This window comes from Herpailurus yagouaroundi, unplaced genomic scaffold (assembly GCF_014898765.1).
Source record: "Herpailurus yagouaroundi ecotype Mexico unplaced genomic scaffold, PumYag 166, whole genome shotgun sequence".
Classification (NCBI taxonomy): Eukaryota; Metazoa; Chordata; class Mammalia; order Carnivora; family Felidae; genus Herpailurus; species Herpailurus yagouaroundi.
Window position 1 is genome coordinate 27065823 of NW_024412407.1, and position 19570 is coordinate 27085392.

At 41.9% G+C, this 19570-nt stretch overlaps 1 pseudogene; it reads right to left on the bottom strand.

Annotated features, from left to right (window-relative positions):
• Window positions 1–7535: 7535 nt before the first annotated feature.
• Window positions 7536–9441, bottom strand: LOC121038839 (myc-associated zinc finger protein-like; annotated as a pseudogene).
• Between the last annotated feature and the right edge of the window lie 10129 nt (window positions 9442–19570).

A 19570-nucleotide genomic window follows, 5' to 3' on the forward strand; every position in this document is an offset into this window, starting at 1 on the left:
ATGCGTATATTATTTCTTTTTAGTGTATCATTTAGTTCTCTAATTTTCCCCTCATACTCCTGGATTTTTTAATCTCTCTCTTTCTCAGCTTCCTCTTTTCCATAACTTTATCTTCTAGTTCACCTCTTTTCTCCTGTGCCTCTTCAATCCGAGCCGTCATGGTTTCCATTTTGTTTTGCATTTCATTTAAAGCATTTTTCAGCTCCTCGTGACTGTTCCTTAGTCCCTTGATCTCTGTAGCAAGAGATTCTCTGCTGTCCTCTATACTGTTTTCAAGCCCAGCCATTAATTTTATGACTATTATTCTAAATTCACTTTCTGTTATATTATTTAAATCCTTTTTGATCAGTTCATTGGCTGTTGTTATTTCCTGGAGATTCTTCTGAGAGGAATTCTTCTGTTTGGTCATTTTGCATAGTCCCTGGCATAGTGAGGACCTGCAGGGCACTTCCCCTGTGCTGTGGTGTATAACTGGAGTTGGGTGGTGGAGCCGCAGTCAGGCCTGATGTCTGCCCCCAGCCCACCGCTGGGGCCACAGTCAGACTGGTGTGTGCCTTCTCTTCCCCTCTCCTAGGGCGGGATTCACTGTGGGGTGGAGTGGCCATCTGGGCTACTTGCACACTGCCAGGCTTGTGGTGCTGGGGATCTGGAGTATTAGCTGGGGTGGGTAGGCAAGGTGCACGAGGGCAGGAGGGGCAGGCTTAGCTTGCTTCTCCTTAGGTGATCCACTTCAGGAGGGGCCCTGTGGCAGCAGGAGGGAGTCAGATCCCCTGCCGGAGGTTTGGTTCCACAGAAGCACAGAGGTGGGTGTTTGCGCGGAGCAAGCAAGTTCCCTGGCAGGAACTGGTTCCCTTTGGGATTTTGGCTGGGGGATGGGCGAGGGAGATGGCGCTGGTGAGCGCCTTTGTTCCCTGCCAAGCTGAGCTCTGTCATCTGGGGGCTCAGCAGCTCTCCCTCCCTTTGTCCTCCAGCCTTCCCACTTTCCGAGCAGAGCTGTTAACTTATGACCTCTCAGACGCTAAGTCGCACTTGCTGTTGGAACACACTCCGTCCAGCCCCTCCGCTTTTGCCAGCCAGACTCGGGGGCTCTGCTTGGCTGGCAGGCTGCCCCTCTGCCCGGGCTCCCTCCCGCCAGTCCGTGGAGGGCGCACCGCCTCGCCGCCCTTCCTACCCTCTTCCGTGGGCCTCTCGTCTGGCTTGACTCTGAAGACTCCGTTCTGCTAATCCTCTGGAGGTTTTCTGGGTTATTTAGGCAGGTGTAGGTGGAATCTAAGTGATCAGCAGGACGCGCGGTGAGCCCAGCGTCCTCCTACACCACCATCTCCCCAGCATTCAGGGTAGTACTATTTTTAATTTTTTGAGGAAACTCCACACTGTTTTACAGAGTGCTGCATCAGCTTGCATTCCCACCAGCAGAGCAAAAGAGTTCCTCTTTCTCTGCATCCTTTCTCATTGCTCATTTTATTGGCATTTTATTTGTTGTTGCCTGAGTTGTTAATGTTAGCCATTCCGACAGGTGTAAGGTGGTATCTCATTGTGGTTTTGATTTGTATTTCCCTGATGATGAGTGATGTTGAGCATTTTTTTATTTTTCATGTGTTGGTTGGTCATCTGGATGTCTTCTTTGGAGAAGTGTCCATTCATGCCTTTTGCCAATTTCTTTACTGGTTTGTTTTTGGGTGCTGAGTTTGATAAGTTTTTACAGATTTTGGATACTAACCCTTTATCTGATATGTCGTTTGGAAATATCTTCTCCCATTCTATTGGTTACCATTTAGTTTTGCTGATTGTTTCCTTCACTGTGCAGAAGATTTTTATTTTGAAGAGATCCCAGTAGTTCATTTTTCCTTTTGTTTCCCTTGCCTCTGGAGACATGTTGAGTAAGAACTTGCTGTGGTCAAGATCAAAGAGGGTTTTGCCTGCTTTCTCCTTGAGGATTTTGATGGCTTCCTGTCTTACATTTAGGTTTTTAATCCATTTTGAATTTGTTTTTGTGTATAGTGTAAGAAAGTGGTCAAGGATCATTCTTCTGCATGTCGCTGTCCAGTTTTCCCAGGACCACTTGCTGAAGAGACTGTCTTCATTCCAATGGATATTCTTTCCTGCTTTGTCAAAAATTAGCTGACCATATGTTTGTGGGTCCATTTCTGGGTTCTCTTTTATGTTCCATTGATCTGAGTGTTTGTTTTTGTGCCAGTACCATACTGTCTTCATGATTATAGCTTTGTAGTATAGCTTGATGTTTGGGATTGTGATGCATCCTGCTTTGCTTTTCTTTTTCAAGATTGCTTTGGCTATTTGGGGTCTTTTCTGGTTCCATACAAATTTTAGGATTGTTTTCTATAGCTCTGTGAAGAATGTTGGTATTATTTTGATAGGGATTCCATTGAATATGTAGATTGCTTTGGGTAGTATTGACATTTTAACAATATTTGTTCTTCCTATCCATGAGCATGGAACCTTTTTCCTTTTTTTTTTTTTGTGTCTTCTTCAATTTGTTTCATAAGGTTGTAGAATTCAGTGTATAGATTTTTCACCTCTTTGGTTAGATTTATTCCCAGCTATTTTATGATTTTTGGTTCATTTGTAAGTGGGATCAATTCCTTGATTTCTCTTTCTGTCGCTTCATTGTTGGTGTATAGGAATGCAACCGATTTCTGTGCATTGATTTTATATCCTGCAACTTTGCTGAATTCATACATCAGTTATAGCAGTTTTTTGGTGGCATATTTTGGGTTTTCCATATAGGGTATCATGTCATCTGTGAAGAGTGAAAGTTTTACCTCCTCCTGGCTGATTTGGATGCCATTTATTTCTTTGGGTTGTCTGATTGCAGAAGCGAAGACTTCCAATACTATGTTGAATAACAGTGGTGAGAGTGGACATCCCTGTCTTATTCCTGACCTTAGGGGTAAAGCTCTCAGTTTTTCCCCAATGAGGATGATATTAGAGTTGGGTCTTTCATATATGGCTTTTATGATCTTGAGGTATGCTCCTTCTATCCCTACTTTCTTGAGGGTTTTTATCAAGAAAGGATGCTGTATTTTATCAAATCCTTTCTCTGCATCTATTGAGAGGATCATATGGTTCTTGTCCATTCTTTTATTGGTGTGATGAATCATGGTAATTGTTTTGCAGATATTGAACCAGCCCTGCATCGCAGGTATAAATCCCACTTTGTCATGGTGAATAATTCTTTTACTGTATTCTTGTATCCGGTTGGCTAATGTCTTGTTGAGGATTTTTGCATCCATGTTGATCAGGGAAATTGGTCTATAGTTCTCCTTTTTTAGTGAGGTCTCTGCTTTTGGAATCAAGGTCATCCTGGCTTCATAGAAAGTTTGGAAGTTTTCCTTCCATTTCTATTTTTTTGGAACAGCTTCAAGAGAATAGGTGTTAACACTTCCTTAAGTGTTTGGTAGAATTCCCCTGGAAAGCCATCTGGCCCTGGACTCTTGTTTTTTTGGGAGATTTTTGATTACTAATTCAATTTCTTTACTGGTTATCGGTCTGTTCAAATGTTCAATTTCTTCCTGTTTCAGTTTTGGTAGTGTATATATTTCTAAGAATGTCCATTTATTCCAGATTGCCCATTTTATTGGTGTGTAATTGCTCATAATATTCTCTTATTATTTGTATTTCTTCTCTGTTGGTTGTGGTCTCTCCTCTTTCGTTCTTGATTTTATTTATGGATCCTTTCCTTTTTCTTTTGACCAAAATGGCTAGTGGTTTATAAATTTTGTTAATTATTTCAAAAGAAACATCTTCTGCTTTCACTGATCTGTTCTACTGTTTTTTTTTGTTAGTTTGTTTGTTTTGATAGAATTAATTTCTGCTCTAATTTTTATTATTCCTGTCTTCTGGTTTTGGTTTTATTTGCTGTTCTTTTTCCAGCTCTTTAAGGTGTAAGTTTGGGTTGTATATCTGAGACCTTTCTTCCTTCTTTAGGAAGGCCTGGATTGCTATATAATTCACTCTTATGACTGCCTTTGCTGTCGCCCAGAGGTTTTGGGCTGTGGTGTTTTTTCATTTTCATTGGCTTCCATGTACTTTTTAATTTTGTCTTTAACCTCTTCATTAGCCCATTCATTCTTTAGTAGGATGTTCTTTAGTCTCCAATATTTGTTACATTTCCAAATTTTTTCTTGTGGTTGATTTTGAGTTTCATAGCATTGTTGTCTGAAAATATGCACGGTATGATTTCGATCTTTTTGTAGTTGCTGAGGGCTGATTTGTATCCCAGTATGTGATCTATTCTGGAGAACATTCCATGTACACTGGAGAAGAATGTATATTCTGCTGCTTTAGGATGGAATGTTCTGAGTATATCTGTTAAGTTCATCTGGTCCAGTGTATCATTCAAAGCCATTGTTTCCCTGTTGATTTTCTGATTAGATGATCTGTCCATTGCTGTGAGTGAGGTGTTGAAGTCCCCTACTATTATGGTATTATTATCAATGAGTTTCTTTATGTGTGTGAATAATTGATTTATATATTTGTGTGCCCTCACATTTGGGTGTAAATGTTTACAGCTATTAGGTCCTCTGATGGATAGAGTCCTTAATTATGATATACTTCCCTTCTTCGTGCCTTGTTACAGTCTTTATTTTAAAGTCTAGATTGTCTGATGTAAGTATGGCTACTCCGGCTTTCTTTTGTTGACAATTAGCATGGTAGATGCTTCTCCATCCCCTACTTTCAATCTGAAGATGTCTTTAGGTCTAAAGTCAGCCTCTTTTATGTAGTATGTAGTACATACTCAGTATGTAGATGGATACTGTTTTCTTATCCATTCTTTTACCCTATGTCTTTTGATTGGAGCATCTATTCCATTGACGTTTAGAGTGAGTACTGAAAGATATGAATTTATTGCCAGTATATTGTTTGTAGAGCTGGAGTTTCTGGTGGTGTTCTCTGGTCCTTTCTAGCATTTGTTGCTTTTGGTCTTTTTTTTCCGTCTTTTCTCCCCTCAGAGAGTCCTCCTTAAAATTTCTTGCAGTGTTGGTTTAGTGGTCATGAATTCCTTTAAATTTTTTTGTCTGGGAAACTTTTAATCTCTCCTTTTATTTTCAAAGAGAGCCTTGCTGGATAAAGAATCCTTGGCTGCATATTTTTTTCTGATTCAGCACATTAAATGTATCCTGCCACTCTTTTGTGGCCTGCCATGTTTCCGTGGATAGGTCTGCTGCAAACCTGATTTGTCTTCCCTTGTAGGTAAAGGACGTTTTATCCTTGCTGCCTTCATGATTCTTTCCTTGCCTGAGCATTTTGTGAATTTGACCATGATATGCCTTGTTCATAGTTGGTATTTGTTGAATCTAATGGGAGTCCTCTGTGCTTCCTGGATTTTGATGTCTGTTACTTTCCCCAGGTTAGGAAATTTTTCTGCTATGATTTGCTCACAAAACACTTCTACCCCTTTTTCTCTCTATTCATCTTCTGGGTCCCTTAAGATTCTGATGTTGTTCCTTTTTAATGAGTCACTGATTTCTCTAATTTTTAAATCATGCTCTTTTGCCTTAGTCTCTCTCCTTTTTTCTGCTTCATTATTCTCCATAAGTTTGTCTTCTATATCACTAATTTGCTCCTCTGTCTCACCATCCTTGCCGCCGTGGCATCCACTCAAGGTTGAAGCTCAGTTATAGAATTTTTTATTTCATCCTGACTAGCTTTTACTTCTTTTATCTCCACAGAGAGGGATTCTAATCTGTTTTTGACTCCAGCTAGTATTATTATCATGATTCTAAATTCTGATTCATACATCTTGCTTGTATCTGTGTTGGTGAAGTCCCTGGCTGTTGTTTATTCCTGCTCTTTCTTTTATGGCAAATTCCTTTATTTCCTCATTTTGGTGGGAGAAAAGGAAATAATGAGGGTAAAAAAATTAAAATTAAAACATTAAAAACAACACACACACACAAATACACACACAAAATCAAATAAATGGTGCTAGATTCTAGGTGTGTTTTGGCCCGGGTTTTGAAAAGGGCTTAATAGATTAGAGAGAACGGGGGGGGGGGGAGGAAATCATTTCAAAATTTGACAAAATGAATACACTGAAATAGAATAAAATGAAATGATGTAATAAAACAGAATTTGAAAAATTTACAAAAAAGTAAAAAATATATAGTTAAAAATTTTTAAAAATATATTTTTAATAAACCTAGAAAATAAAAATAGATTTTTTTCACATTCTGTATTGAAGAAAAAGAAAAGATACAAAAAAGAGATAGGAAAAAAGAAAATTGAATAGGTGGACCAGTGAACAGACTAAAATATGATTGAAATTACTGTATTTTCCCGTAGAAGTTCAACTATGGAGCAGTTTATAGTTGTAAACTAAGTAGGCGAAGAGACTTATGTTCCTGAAGACCGAGGTTGGTCCAGTATGTGGGACTTAGTGTAATGGCTCTGTTCTCCACTAGATGGCACTGCTTAGCTTACTGGGGTGGATTTTTGTGGCAGGTGTATGTGTGTATGCGCATGCACGGGAGAGGTGAAAATGGCATCACCCAACTATCCAGTCTCTGGTAATGGAGCTCTGCTCTCCCTGATTAGCAATCGCACACCTGTCCTTTGTCTTCAGCTTCTGTACATTCCCCACTTTTACACTGTCACCAAGCCCCAGGCAACACCTCCCTCCTGAGTTTTATCTCAGATGCAGCTGTGTTTCCTGACCCCTTACTTATGAGGGACTGTGGCTGTAACTTGCTCTGACATTCTGTGGGAGGGTCTCACAGAGCAATGGTTGGGTGCTGACTGCACCCAAGAACATTTGTAGGACCATGCTGCTATCAATGTCCAGAGACTGTGGCTGGACGTCAGCTCACCCGAAAAACTGTTCTCCTGATTCTGTAGCAGCAGCGTTTCAGGGATTATGGAAAATCACAACACATCTGGCACTAGGCTTCATCCTTAATGACTTTGTTATAGCACCAGAGAATTTGGTTGTTCTCCTGGGTCCACTGAGGCCTTTGCATGTAGGGGGTGTTACAAAGCCTCTAGCATATGTCCTCCCAGCAGGAGAACCGCCTCTCCCCATGTGGCCTGAAGACCCCTAGACTTCACTCTGCTCCTGGGGATTTGCCCTTCTCATCAGAGCACTGCCAGGTGTCAAGCTGGGGAGTTTCAGATTCTGTGCTCCCCCTGTTTATAGAGTCTTAATGGAATTTAAACCCTCTCCTTTCTCCCTTTTTAGTTCAGTCCCTGTGGCTGTTTCCACTTTTCTACTTTCTCTCCAGCTGCTTTTGGGGGACTGCTTTTCCTGTATTCTCCCCCACACACATACACACACCATCTCCATCCTCTCTTCACAGGCAAAAACAGCTCTCTACCCTCTGTAGCTTCTCTCTCCCCCAGTTCACCTCTCTGTGCTGTGTACCTGCTGAGTTCCATGGTTCAGTTTGTGCAGATTGTTGTGTTAATCCTCAAATCAGTTTTCTAGGTGTGCAGGATGGTTTAGTGTTGGCCTGGCTATATTTCATGGACACAAGAAAAACTTCCATGCTGTTCTGCCATCTTGGCTCCTCCTCCCTTCATGGGTCACATATGAAGGGCCATCTTTGGATCACATGACTGCTGATCCAAAGGGATCAGCTTCTGAGGGATAAGCTTCTGAGGGATAAGCTCTCCCACAGTGGGAGCCATTGCAGGGCTCATGCACTGCGCGATTCTGTTCTGTATGCACATGTGGTATCTCCCTGGGTCCCTGCACTTGCAGTTCTGTAGGCACCTTGGATATGGGTAGGTCTCCTCTTCTGAAGCCACAGCTTGTCTAGTCTTGGTGGGAGATGCTGTGGAGTCCTTGCCATGCATGTCACAGGTGTGCTTCTCCTGGATGTGCTTTCTAGAGTGGGTTCTGGTCACCCTTCACCTGCTGCCCAGAGCCCCTGCGGCCCCTGTGACTGCCCAACCTCTTGTACCACTGTCTTCCCCTCCCCCACCAGCTCACACAGCTAAAGATGCTCAGGAGACTCAGGGGCACCACTGCGGGCATCTCCATAGCACCTGAGGAGTGCTGGCTGCAGGCCTTGGCTCATCTGTGGATGGCCTGATGACTTAGGATGTTGTAACCATCTGGAACTCCTTGGTGCAAGGGCACAAGTGTAGGGCCCCTTTCTCTTTGTCTTCTCCCAGGCAGTTGCTACCTAGGTCACAGTGACCATTGAGATTGGGGCTACCATGGTAGTGGCATGGCTGCAGAGATGGTGAACGCAGATAAAAAGGTGCGGCCTGGGCATGTTGTGGGGACACTGGTGGGGGCAAGGGTGGAGACTTCAGATTGGCTGTGTCCATTGTGAAGTGGGAGGCTGGGCCAGGGGCACAGAAACAAGGGCAGCAGCAGTGCGGCAGACTCCTGGGTGTCAGTGAGAACCCAGAGCAGGTCCACCTGGAGAAGCCCCGTCATGGGGACTGGGGCCTGGCTGGTGGGGCTGGCACGGCTTGGAATGGAATCCCCTGGGAGGCAAAAAGGGAACTGGAGCTCAGTCCTGACCTGAAAGGGGTTCTGGGTGTGACTCTGGTAGGTGGAAGGTATTCATGAGGCCGCCCACTCCAGGGAAGTCCAGGCCCTGCGAGGGAAGAGGGTTGCAGCACTGTGCTAGGGAATACATGGAACATGGCTTTGGCTACTGACGAGCCCGAAGGGGCTCAGGTGGAGCCAGGGGAACAAGCCCTGAAGGGCCCAACCCTGGCCTGCCTGACTGGATCAAGCTTAAAGCGTGGCCCAAGGGCCCCCAGGCTGCCTGAGCACCTCTGCTGGACTATGGGAGGTAGGGAAAGATCCTGGGCCAGTTTTTTCATTACCTGGTGATTGTCTGGGGCCCTATTATTTCCCCAGCCACTCACCTCTACCCAAGACAGTGAATAGCACAAGGAGAAAGGGGTAAAGATTATTTTTGGGACCTGATACAAGAATACACAGACGCTCCCCTGCACTTCCCCTGAAGTAGATGCATACTTGGGAAAACTCCCAGCCTGAGGCAGAGGAAGATAGCCTAGGAATATTGCAACAGACACAAATTAAACCCCCAGCTCTCCCTTCCCCAGTGTTCTGTCCTGAGAGCCATCCTTCCAATTCCTGTCTCCTTTGCCTCTAGGAATTTTGGCTCTGTAGTCCTGGCTGGGCCACTCATCCACCACCCAGCATAGAACCTGGAACAAAAGAGGTGCCCAATTAGTGCCTTTGGTCCATGACTACTGGAGATGTGTTAGGGCAGAGTCAATGTGATTTGTAGGCTTTCCTCAGGTGGAGGTTCTTCATGACATCTGTAGCAGTTCTTTCTGTTCAAATTTCAATGTTCTGTCTTAGTATAGTTAGTATAGATTCTGTCCCTTTAGGGTCCTGCTGCTACTCTTTTCTCCCTTCCCTCCATCTCCACTGCAGTGTTTAAGGAACCTAATTTAGGGTTTAGGGAAATCTAAGCACTATCAAGAGAAGGAAGTGGTACCTCTTTTCCATGAGACTGATGACTTCTTGGACCCATCTCATCTGCATTTAGCCCTTGGTCTTTAAGTAGGCCTTACGTTCTCCATCTATGAAAAGTCTTGGCTTCTGTTTGATGATTAACATTCTCGGAAATGTCCTTTGGTCACTGTTTCAGAGACTTGGAAGCACCATGTTTTGAATGTCTAGAGCAGGAAGCTCTCTAGGTAGGAACTATATCTTTTTCTTTACTTCCTCCAACAAAATGCCCGGTGCATGTTCAGTTAGAATATGTTATGAATGCTGAGGTGACTGTGTCAGGAAATCCCTTGAGGTGAAGCTTAAGCAAATTCACTTTTAGTTTTAATCCTGGAGTGAAGTGAATGATGAATGAGGGAGTGGGGATGTGTGGTGCTGATAGAGGAACCTAGTAGGAGATTGTGAGAGGTGTCTTTGGTGGTGCGTCTATCCTTGTTTACAGGACTGCTGAGTGGGCTCCTTAGCTGCATCTAGGACTGGCCTCCAAATCACCACAGGCTGGTTCCACATGGCTCCCCACACTCTCTTCCTGGCAACCAGGAACTCCTCCATACACTGAAAAGCTTGTTTACTTGTACGTGCAGATCTTGGATCAACAAAGTCTCCAACAAGTCCCATTTAAGCCCTCAGTCCACTTCATCACCAATGCAGGGTCTCACTTGTCTTCCTTTGCCCATTTCCAGCTTTCCTCCAGGATTCTGCCTAATCCACCTCCTTCACAGTTCCCTACCCTTCTCATGAGCCCTCCTCCCAGGCACACCAGCCCTCTGATGGCCCCACCGCCTGATGGCTCTGCTTTCCTGAGGGCCTGGCCTCCCCAGTGCCCCAACTCCCTGAGGGCTCCCTCTAAGCCCCACCCCAAGTCCTGACTCTGCTAGGCCAAGCTCCTTCCCTCTCCCTTGGCTTGACTTGCACTTCTTTCTCGGGTCTTTCTCCTCTAATACAGAAACAGCCCATGGGTAAGTGATTTCTCATGTTTATGGAGTTGACATGAAAACTGAGACAGAGCCAGAGAGGAAGAAGTCTGGGCACAAAGTGCAGCTGCTGTGAAATCCCTGTGGGGTTTAAGCAGAGGATATTATATGGCATCAGAGCTAGACAGTGGATTGGGAGAGGGGGCTGCAGAGAGGCCTTGTGAGTTTGGGAAGGGCAGGTGGGTTTGCTGGGGTCAGAGAGATTTGGAGGCCTACATTCTGTTCTCCTCCATGCCAGAAAGGTTCTCAGCTCTGCTGAGGAAAATATGAAGTAGGGGAAATTATTCCTGGAGGATATTATTCTCCTCCAGAGTCCTTCCCACCTCTTTGTCCTTACCTGTCCTTCCTGGCCTTTCCTTTCTGACCTGGTGCACAGCTTGCTTTATTCATCTTTGTCTTCCCCACAGGGCCCAGCACAGAGTATGCTTAGACATGTTCCTTGAATTAATAAAGATTCTTCTTCCTGTCTCTGATGTCTCTTTCATATTTTGCAACACTTTCTCACGGGAGATTCTGAGAGTCTCTGAGTCCTATCTTCTTAAGGAGGACATTGCTGTGGACCTTGCAGAATAGCAGGTCTAGTTTGATAAGGTGGTCCACCATCACCAGAGGGGATGTGAGGGGTTTATTCCTAGTTATTCAAGGATCTATATATCTATTTTTACTGCTGAAGGGATCTCTCTGCCTTTCTTATCTAATTAAAAAAAAGTTGCATGGTGTGTAAGCCATACAGAGAAAGACAGATACCATATGTTTTCACTCTTATGTGGATCCTGAGAAACTTAACAGAAACCCATGGGGGAGGGGAAGGAAAAAAAAAAGAGGTTAGAGTGGGAGAGAGCCAAAGCATAAGAGACTCTTAAAAACTGAGAACAAACTGAGGGTTGATGGGGGGTGGGAGGGAGGGGAGGGTGGGTGATGGGTATTGAGGAGGGCACCTTTCGGGATGAGCACTGGGTGTTGTATGGAAACCAATTTGACAATAAATTTCATATATTGAAAAAAAAGTTGCATGGTGGGGATTGATTATAGGCCAGGTCAGGCTGTAGGAGGCATGATTACCAAGTTCTCCTGGGTGTGGCCACTTAGTGGTTTTTCAAACACTTTAAGAAGGCTTCTCTGTGGTCCCAAATATATTATAAATGAGTGAGTGCTAAATAACCTTGAAACTTGGTGGCTTTGTTCTTTCTCTTGGATTCTATCAATTTCATGTACATGATAGGCATATTTCATTGATTGATAAAGTCTTGGAGGAGAAGCCTGATATAGGTCTGTCTTCCTGGGTTTCCAAGAGGAAAAAGAGTTTGCTGTTATCTCAGAACATATTTGAAACTCTTTAACTTTAAAGGCCTTGGGAGTCTTAAACTATTCTCCACCCTCCACCCTCCCCACTGCCATGTACACTATGGGCTGTACCCAACACCAGAAGCCCAGATAACACTTACCCATGCACAAAACCTGTATTATTGATTATATGGCAGATGTCAATTCCTAAGTTGCCTCTCTCATTTCCTCTAGCAGTTAGTTATTGGGCAACTTCTCTCCATTACCAATTGATAGTGGTATGTTCTTCTAGAAGCAGATTCATTTTAACCTTAGTTTAAGCAAAATCATGTGGAAAGGCCAATTTCCTTCACATGTATCCACTAAATCGACAAATATAATTTTTAGAATATATTTTTGTTTTATCATCAACATTTTTTTCTTGTATATCCCAGAAATGACAGAGTTGGGATTAGAAAGAACTGGGGAAGAGGGATAAAGAGTGTCCCTTAAAAAGTAGAGTAGATTATGTTGCCTGAGCTGAGGTAAGGAGGATGAGTCTTGAGGGAGAAGTCATATGGATCTATAGTTGAACAGGAACTCAGGACTGTGAGGCATGATACATGTTTCATATGACTCAGATGATCTAGTGTCTTTCCTACAACAAAACAAAGCAAAACAAATTAACTTTTCAAGGCAGATGGTGACAGTGTGGAGCAGCTACCTGGGGCTATGAGAGGAACCAAGCCCTGTGTGTTGAGAGAGGACAGAGAGAAAGAGACAGCTGAGTATTTATATGGAGGACAGGAGGACACATTTGAAGATATGAAGTAAGGTGACCAGAGAGAGTCAGTCTTTCCTAAGGCACCTTGTATGCAGTGTATTACTGAGGGTATATATTGGGAGGAAGTATATGGAAGAAGGAGCCATAACCTCTGACCACTCACAATTGCTATTCTGAAAGTGGAGACAGGATGTAGTGTTGTGTGGGACCACTGGATGGATATTCAGGATAAGATTCTTACAAGGAAAGGAAGGATCTAGGAGAAAATATCAAAGCTGCTTAACAAGACTTTTTAGAAAAAAATGATTGTGGCTCAGTGCTCATTGTGGCTCATTGCTTTGTGGCTCATCACAAAGGTGCTCCTATGTTGTTCGTTTTTATTTTTGTTTATTTTTGGGTTTTTTTGTTTTTTTTTTTTTGTTTTTGTTTTTTGAAAATAAGGTGGAAAAGCAGATGGATTTCCTTCTACTGCTTTCTCCTGAGAACTCTTATTAGGTGTTCAGTGTTGACAGGATTTGGAGTTGAGAAGAAACAGTAGTCAATTGTAGGGGAAACAGAGAAGAAATTGATTTTCACCATTGACATTGATGTGTCACATCACTTTCCAATCCCTTAATTGCACATTCTTCGTGGATTTTCCCAGATCTCTTTTTGATTCTTGCTTGGAACATATAATTATGATTCCTCCTGGTAGCCCATCTAGTTTCTGAAGACCTCTAGAAGCAGAAGTTCAGGCTTTTCTGATTTGCAAGGTTGATCATCTTGTTTGGTGTAATAGAAATGTTAAGAATTTCCAAAACTAGATTCTGACTGAAACTAATCTAAATGTGTCAAATCATGAATGAGGAGTGTGGCACTTTATCTTGTCAGCAGTTATCCCAGAAGGACTAAGAAAGGGCGCCTTATTCACAACCATTCCAGAATATTACTAGATTTTATGGAGTCTATACAGTCTCTAGAGAAGCCCTGGCTCCCTGATTGTTTACCCAAATAATGGTGCAATGATACTAGTGTGGTATCTGCATGTAGCAGTGACTCCATAGATGTTGTGAGAAGGAAGCAAAAACGTTTTGTCCTATATTTACATAGAATATGGCCTATAATTGAGTGGATGGACTTGGTGCACATACAGTTGGTCTGGAGTGTGTTAATTTGCATCTGGATGGGTTTTCACTGACTTGGAATTCAGCTTCTGCCAGACTGGGATGGATTTGAGAGGTGTAGTACTTAGGAAGTAGGACAGGTGAGTGAGTTGGTGGAAGTGGCTGTGTTTCCTCTTGATCTAGTGAGCAGATAGCTTGGGGGCTGCCATGCCTTCCAGTTCAAGTCTTGGTTACACCTAGTAATGTATCCTTGCAAAATTAGCCTCATTAAAGGAACAAGAAGCAGTTTCTGTCCTATGGAATTTTTTATTTTAGAAAGCTTCTTCCCAGTAACATGCAAACAGAATACAGCACCAAATAAGATCCTAGTTGGGAGGATGCCTTTTAAGTAATCCATTTGGTGAGGTTGTTCTCAGAAGACTCCTGGGAGATAAGATAGTTTCTCTCTCTTTTCCTTTTCAGCAGAGACCAAGACTGAGAGTTATTATTATTATTATTATTATTATTATTATTATTATTTATAGTTATTATTATTACTACATCTTACTGTCTAGTTCCATGTTAATATCTAGTTCCAAAACTGAGTTATTGTTGTTGTTATTATTATTATTATTACATCTTACTATCTAGTTCTATATTAATATCTGTAGCAAATATTTAAATGGATTTATCTAGTTGGGCAAACTGGATTTACTTGTTCCAGGTGTAGTGGAGTTTGTTTTGTATTTTTGATGGGGGGCATGGAAGGAGGGTCTAAAAGAGGCTCTATTTATTGGATCATGGCCCAACCTGAGTATGTAGCTTGAACTAATGTTTTCCTGGGAAACAGTTATGCACGATGCCAAGATGGGGTAATTCTTCCCTCTTCCATGCAGTCTTCTCAGGCTGACACACAGTACACAGAAGATACTCACTAGTCTTATCAACAGTGGAAAATGAGGTCCTTACTACTTTTACTTTCCATCAACTATGAAGCCATCTGGGATTTTCACATGCTATTGTCTTGAGTATTCATTTCTGAGTTAGGAATATATATCCTCATTTATACTTTATGTATCTTTTCCTTCTTTTGGCAGGTGAGGAGGTGTTCATGAAACACCCATAATTGAAAAATCCCAGAGAGGGGAATTCTGTATTTGCCCCCATTGTCTTTCACTGTGTGTAACTGAGTGTGTGATTATTTGTGGGTAATGGTGGTGGTGTTGATAATTTAGGAAGAGAAAAATGTTGCTTTTGCTTGAGGTTTTTTTTTTTTTTTTTCACAAAGAATCACTGTGGTGCCTGAATTTTCTAATTTGGAATTGTCTTTATATTTATTTACATTTAATTGAAATCTGATCTTTAATAGGTAGAATCCAATATTTATCACTTGGACTTTTTGTGGTTTTGACTTGAGGAGCCATCCAAACTCTCACTTTAGACCCAGACCCAAGTACACAGAACTATCAGTGTAGTTATTTATAGATAGTACAAGAAAAATGGTAGCAAATACAGAAAATTATTTTTCTGGGAGCTTATAATATAAGGGCATTTGATGGATACTTCCTTATCCACCTGAAACAAGTGAAATACTATTCTACAGCCCATTCAATTAATTGACTATGGTCCCACTCCTCCTTCTTCAGGCCAGCCTTAAATGTAGTTATTGCAGTTTGAGTATCGTGTCATGTTTTCTAATACCAAAACGTTAGAGGACTTATTTTACAAATAAGGTAAGCAGTGAAAGTAGTAAAACTTTGTGTTGTCTGTCTGTTCCATTGTCACACATTAAAAGGATGACACTGGAATAAATCATGAATGTTGCTGATGATGTACATTTTCTCAGCTGCCTTAGGTTACTTCCTTTGTACTTTGACTTTGTTGTGGTGAAAGAGACTTGGACCTCAGTTCTTGTGTCAGGTCTCTGACATCACCAAACTGGGCTGTATATCCTGGGGTACTTCTTGGCTGTCACCAGTTAACTCTTTGCACCTCAGGCTTCAGCTGGGGAAGGAAAGGCAGCTAAAAGCATCATCAGGCAGAAGCTGTGCTCCTTGGTTTCACCTCAGCACTTACTGCTTCTACCCTCTTCCTTAACTGGGTTTTTCCCCCATGCATAGTTCTAGGCCAGTGACTTATGCCACTGAACATTAATGAGGAAAGAGAAAGGGACAAGGAGACCATACTGCAGAGAGCAGATACCTATCTGTAGCTGTGACCAGAGAAATTTCCAGAAGGAAGGTCATACTGAACAGAGTTGGTAAAGAAAATATTCTAGGCAGAGAAGGACAGTCTGTGTGATAGTTGATGTTAATGCCAGCAAGACATGCATGTGTGGGGAAAGATTTGTGCCAGTAGGAGCCACATAAAAGTTTAATAGTATGAGTAAGTGGGAGAACAACGGTGAAAAGGAAGCCTTTGAAATACAATCTTAGAAGTTTTGACTTAATAAGGAGCTGGAAACTGCAGGTTGGTTGGGAGTGTTTGTGTGTGTGTGTGTGTGTGTGTGTGTGTGTGTGTGTGTGAGTGTGAGTGTGTGTATGTGTGTGTACTAGTGTCTTTACAGACTTGAGGAAAGTGTCATTTCCAGAAGGAGCACTCACACTTCAGTTATCTTCTGCATATAGTAATCAGGAAGAATGTGATTTAGGGCTTTATCCTGCTTCAAGGACAGCACTCTCAGAACTGACATTCTACTGGTACTGGCTTTCCTGGCAAAGGATAAGAGGACATTGACATTCTCTGGCAAACATTCCCAGTCTGCTCCTTATTAGCAGCCCAGTCAGGAAGCAAATGGACAAGTGAGATAAGAATCTTAAAAAGATGTTTCGTTAGGTGCACCTGGGTGGCTCAGTTGTTCAAGCGTTGTAATCAGCTCGGGTCATGATCCCATGGCCCATGGGTTCAAGCCCTGCATCAGGCTCTGTGCTGACAGCCCAGAGCCTGGAGCCTGCTTCAGATTCTGTGCCTCCCTCTCTCTGCCCCTCTACCATTCATGATCTGTCTCTCTCCATCTCTGAAAAATGAATAAACGTTAAAAAAGTTCAAAAGAAAAATTAAAATAAAAGACGTTCCATTAAACCACTCTCATTAAACAGGATCAATCTACCTCCTGCCCTTCTTTGTTCCAGTTGGGGCTGTCCTTTGTGACAGAAGTTTCCTAATGGTGTGTGCTGGCTGCATCTTGAAGCCATGAGTGATGGCTGAGGTTTGGGAAGCTCAAACCTGAAAGGAATTAGGTTGTCAGGGAAATTTCAACCGTTTTCTTGCCATCAGGCTCCCGTTTTAGAAAACGTCTGCTCCCCGTATGACTGTATTTCTTTACACAATGAAAATCAAGGTTTCATTTTCTTCTCCAGAATTCCCTAAGCTACACTCAACATGTAGCTTAAGAATGAGGCAGTGACTAGAAAAGATTTGGAATAGAGTGGTGAAAGAAGTCTCAGGAGTGTGACTTATATTTGTCATCTGGAGATCTATTATCCTGTATTTTCCCTAAAGGCTAAGTAAAAACAGATGGGCTAACGTTGTGGGCAGGATTTTACAATAGTTGTAGAATCATATCTGGGAACTATTAGAATGGATATGGGGCGTTTTGGAATCTTTATTGGCATGTAAAAGGGCCTAGATTAGGCTTAGATTTTCGCAGGACATGGTTTAGATGGAGCATTCAGATTTAATGGTCCCAGAACTTTTTTTTAAGTTTGTTTATTCATTTTGAGAGAGAAAGGGACAGCATGAGTTTGAGAGAGGGAGAAACAAGGGGGGAGAGACAGAGAATCCCAATCATGCTCCATGCTGACAGATCAGACCTGATGTGGGGATTGAACTCATGAAGCCATGAGATCATGACCTGGGCAAAAACCAAGAGTTGGATGCTTAACTGACATAGCCACCCATGCATCTCCCCCTCATCCATCTTTCTTCTTTTCTTTCTTTCTTTCTTTCTTTCTTTCTTTCTTTCTTTCTTTCTTCTTTCTTTCTTTCTTTTTCTCTTTCTTCTTTCAAGTTTGGTTCCCGTGCTTCTAACTGGCTCATCAGTGTGTATTTGGGAGGAGAGGGAAGATATCAGCAGAAGATGACCTGTGAACAAAGGTGAGAAGTGGCTCAAATACTCCTTTAAGAGTCGTGCCCTCAAATTGTGTTTCTTTGTGGATGTAGGGTGCTGGAGGAGAAAGAACATGGTATTTGAAGTGACAAAGAACCAAGTTCAAATTCCTGCTCTTCTTTGTACTGCTAAATGCTAGTTGCCTAATGTTTCAGTCAGTAAGTAGAGTAATATTATTTTATTGGGTTGTTATGGGGGTTAAATGAGGTAACATATGTGCATTACTTGTGGCTCAACAAATCTGTTTCTCTATCATGGCTCTCTCCATGCATCCCTAATTCTTGCACATATACCTGGTAACCTTATTTGCCAGATACCATTTTTCTCTATCTTCAGCCTCTGCATATGTTCCCCAATGCTTCTAGAGTTCAAGTCTAGGGTCCTGGCTTATTAGTGTGTGTTAGTCCCACAAAATATCAATGAGAGTATGAGGTTTTTATAACCGTACTTACCTAAGGCAAAGTTGTGGTGTCCTTCCAGTCATTTTTGCTTGCTGACAATTTTGGTTGTAAATGAAACACAAAGGAGTTCTATCTTCCCACCCGATCCTCTGATATAAAGTTACTGATTTGAGGCTAAATCATTCTGGGTGGGATTTGGTTCTAACCAAAAATCATGTCAAACTTGTTTATAAAAGGCATTCAGGGAAGGAGAATCCATAAACTTTACTACTGGGACATTCTTTTTTTCTTTCTACATTTTTAGTTTGCAAAATATCAATCCTACGGATAGTTGCAAGAATATTATAGTAAATACCCATTTATTTTTCTCTAGAATTGACCAATTGTTAATATTTTGCCACATTTTCTTGCTCTGTCCAATGTGTGTGTGTGTGTGTGTGTGTGTGTGTGAGAAATATGGTCTATAGTCTAAGTTTACTAATTGTCCATTTTTTTTACTAGAGTATTTCTCCATGGTCCAGGTACATTCCAGGGTTATGCATTGCATTTTGTTGTTATGTCTCTTTATTTTCACATAATCTGCAACAGTTCCTCAGCCTGTCATTCCTGACATTGACGGTTTTGAAAAGCAACGTTCACTTGTTTTATAGAAAGTCAACTTACTGTACAAAGTTGTTTTGTAGACTGATTGCTTTTATCAACAGATTTAGGTTACACATTTTAGACAGGAATATTATATAAGAACATGTTAAATACATGGGCATGCCTTTTTTTCTCCCAGTTGTGTTTGTAACATCAAGTGCTAGGTAGGAGTGGCATTTAGAAGGTGTTTAATATTTATTGAATGAATGAATAAATGAATGAAATAAGACCTTCATTGCTACTTAGCTCTATTATTTTTCTACTTGAGGAAAGGAGGAGGAGCAGTTTTCTCCTATATCCCAGTCCCTTTTTTATTATACATATTTGAAGGCTTAAAAATAACCTAGGACCTCTGTAATGAACCCACAGAAAAGGAAAGTGAGATCAGGACTATGGCATGAGGCAAGCTGTAAAGTCTCTTTACCCAGGGGGTGGGTGGTGATCACAGAGTGTTGAGAGTGGACGATGAGTTAAGTGGTTGTCAGTGGGAGTGAGAAATAGCACACAGAAGTTAGGAGTACATGGCCTGTTTTCTTGCTGAGAGAAATTAGTTATCCAGGTTTACATACTTTACTATACTTCTCTCCCCTAACCCCCAATTGAATCCAAGAATGTCATAGTTAAAATTGATTTCTGTCTCTCTTCCTTTCTCAGCAGGAACAACCCCATTATTCTCTCCTTCTCTATCCTCTACCCCCACCCCCAACTCATACACATAAATGTGTATTTCTAACATTTATGAATGATGGTTGAGCAGCCATTATATGGATTATCTCCAATAATCTGGAGAACCAGGTTATTAGTTGTTGAGAAAGTAGATAACTCCTTGGAATTCTCATTTATGTAGAGTTCT